This window comes from Olea europaea, chromosome 16 (genome assembly GCF_002742605.1).
Source record: "Olea europaea var. sylvestris chromosome 16, O_europaea_v1, whole genome shotgun sequence".
NCBI lineage: Eukaryota > Viridiplantae > Streptophyta > Magnoliopsida > Lamiales > Oleaceae > Olea > Olea europaea.
This window is the reverse complement of record NC_036252.1, coordinates 13,368,042-13,370,625: the sequence shown is the minus strand read 5'-3', so window position 1 is coordinate 13,370,625 and position 2,584 is coordinate 13,368,042. Positions and strand designations below refer to the sequence as shown.

Below are 2,584 nucleotides of genomic sequence, written 5' to 3'. Positions count from 1 at the left end.
ACCAATAAAGAAAAAAAAATGCCCACTAAAAAAAATTCTATGAGAACCGTTCGGTTCCCCGCGGTTCCCATACTAGAACCAAGAAACGGACCAGAACCGATCGGTTCTTAATAATTTGTTTCAAAACCAAATTATTTTTTAGAAGAACTGGAACCGAATTGGCCAGTTCTAAACGATTTCAGTCCAATTCCATCAGTTTCGGGAAAAAATGCCCACTCCTACCTGTAGGAGGTTTTCGAAGTACAACCTCAATAATAATAGTTGTAGAGCGGAAAAAGCCAGAAAATCGAAACAAGATTAATAATATATCAGTTCTCGAGAGCATAAGCACCAGTGGTCTAGTGGTAGAATAGTACACTGCCACGGTACAGACCCGGGTTCGATTCCCGGCTGGTGCATATTTTTAAATTTTCTTACTGTACCACTCAATTTTTACATATTAATCTACCAATAAAAAATCTATAATGTTATTCTACAAGTACAAAATGCTTATCTTTTGAATCATAAAGCTTCCATTTTTCAGTAATTTTACCCTACAGTATTTTAATAGAAAAGGAACTTCACACGTATACAAGGAGGTGTTTAAGCTTTGAAATGTCTCACTTTCCTAATTCCAAACAAATTTCAACAATGTATTTCATGCAAAAAATAAGGAATATGCTTTTAGGGTTTTAGGCATAGATCTATTCATAAGTAATTTGAAAAGAATATATATCGAATATTTATTCAAAAATGTCTTATTTAATAATAACGATTTCTTTCATAAAACAATTATGAAGAATTGGAATTCCATATTAAACTATTAACATTATTGATATGAATAGATTAAGTTATTACATAATGATTACTGGTTTCAAAAATAAATCATTGTGAGATATTATCCGTACAATCATGTTTCAACTAAACCCTCTCGAGGACTTTCTTAAAGAGGAAACCTCATGTAAATACCATGGAATGAGGTTTGATCTTGACCCTATTCCATTCCAAAAATGGAAAGTTCGACACAATTAAGCTTTTTTTTTTTTTTGGGAAATTGGATGCAGTTACTAATTCATTATGTACATCATTGTTTACATCATTTTGACACTGTGTCATGTGACGATACATAAACGAAAGTTTTTAAAAGAACACATTTTTCCGTCCAACACTTTTTGAAATGTAAAGAAATATACACGAAGATGTACACCATGAAATGTACACTCAGTATAATTCTTATCCCTAACAACACTAACATTCTTTAATCCATTTTTCTCGAAAACTTGAATTACAAGAAGACTAATCCCAGAGGAAGCTTCGTGGCAGGATTTTCTATGTTTGAAAATCAAATGACTTTTGAAATCTCCTAGTAATTAGTGATTGTTCCGATTCGCAGAACTCGTGACACGCACAAAAAATTCTAATTTTGACCGAGTAAACGCCATTTTGCTCAAATTATATTTCAATTTTGAACAAGGAAAAAGTGACCACATAGAAATGAAATTGATCATTCGATGGAGTTGTCAATGCACTTAATAATTTAGTGGAATGCACATTTTCAAATACCATTTTAGATGTGAGAAATTTGAATAGAAATCAACCAATTAGAATTGATAACGGTCATTAAACAAATCATAAATTCTCGAGACCGTACTCAACTTTGTGGAAGAGATGCACACGAAATCATTAGTCTCTACACTCTACTTATTTTAGCGGAAAATTGTATTCCATTTTCAAGACTTTTTGTTTGTTTCATAGTGGGGTGTTAAAAGACATGTAAAGATTTTAACGATTTTTTTGAATATGTAATATACATACTATTATTTTTTTCATTTATAATTATTGGCAATCTTATGATTAAATTCATGCCCTTTTAATTTATGACATCATCCTCAAATAATTTTTTACAACATTTTATAGTTGACTAGTGTCAACGAGGATAATGATGTAGTTTAATTGAATACGCAGCTGGTGCCTTGTTATCCCATGTGTGCAAATTTTGGCTTGTGGTACACCTCATTCTACGACCACCACAATTTTTCTCCCACCGAAAATTTGAATATTTTTCATCATCCAGGTTCTCTACTATGCCACATATCGACATTTACAAGCCTCCAAAGTTAAAGAAATAGTAATATTATATTGCACTATCGATATTTTGCATCAGTCAGATTCCATATTTTATGATCGTTCGACCGATTTCATTGTGTAAAGTTGTATAAGGTAGAGAAAGATGTCATAATATCAAGTTGTAGTTCAATTTATGTGACAATATCGTCACTGTCACATTGTTAAATGAAATTATAATACATTTTTATTCATTGAACACTGTAATAGTGATCTTATTGCAATGTAGACGACAATTCAAACTATCATATACTATATGGGTAATTAGATGTAATAATGTGGAAAAACTTGCGAAAATATCTAGATTTTTATTCACTTCATCCTAAAAATAAGGAGAAAATTTGTTGGCAAGTGAAAAAAAATTATACAACCATAAATTTTGAAAAATTAATTATTCAAATACTCTAATTTTTGTCTTAAAAAATTAATTGTTCTAAAGAGCCAACCATGTATCAGTTTTATAATTTTTTTAGTTAATTCC

General features: G+C 30.7%; 1 non-coding gene across 1 annotated transcript; it reads left to right on the top strand.

Moving 5' to 3' along the window:
• Positions 1 to 327: 327 nt before the first annotated feature.
• Positions 328 to 398, top strand: TRNAG-GCC. The gene has a single exon. It is a non-coding gene; the product is annotated as a tRNA-Gly (tRNA).
• The last annotated feature ends 2,186 nt before the right edge of the window (positions 399 to 2,584 follow it).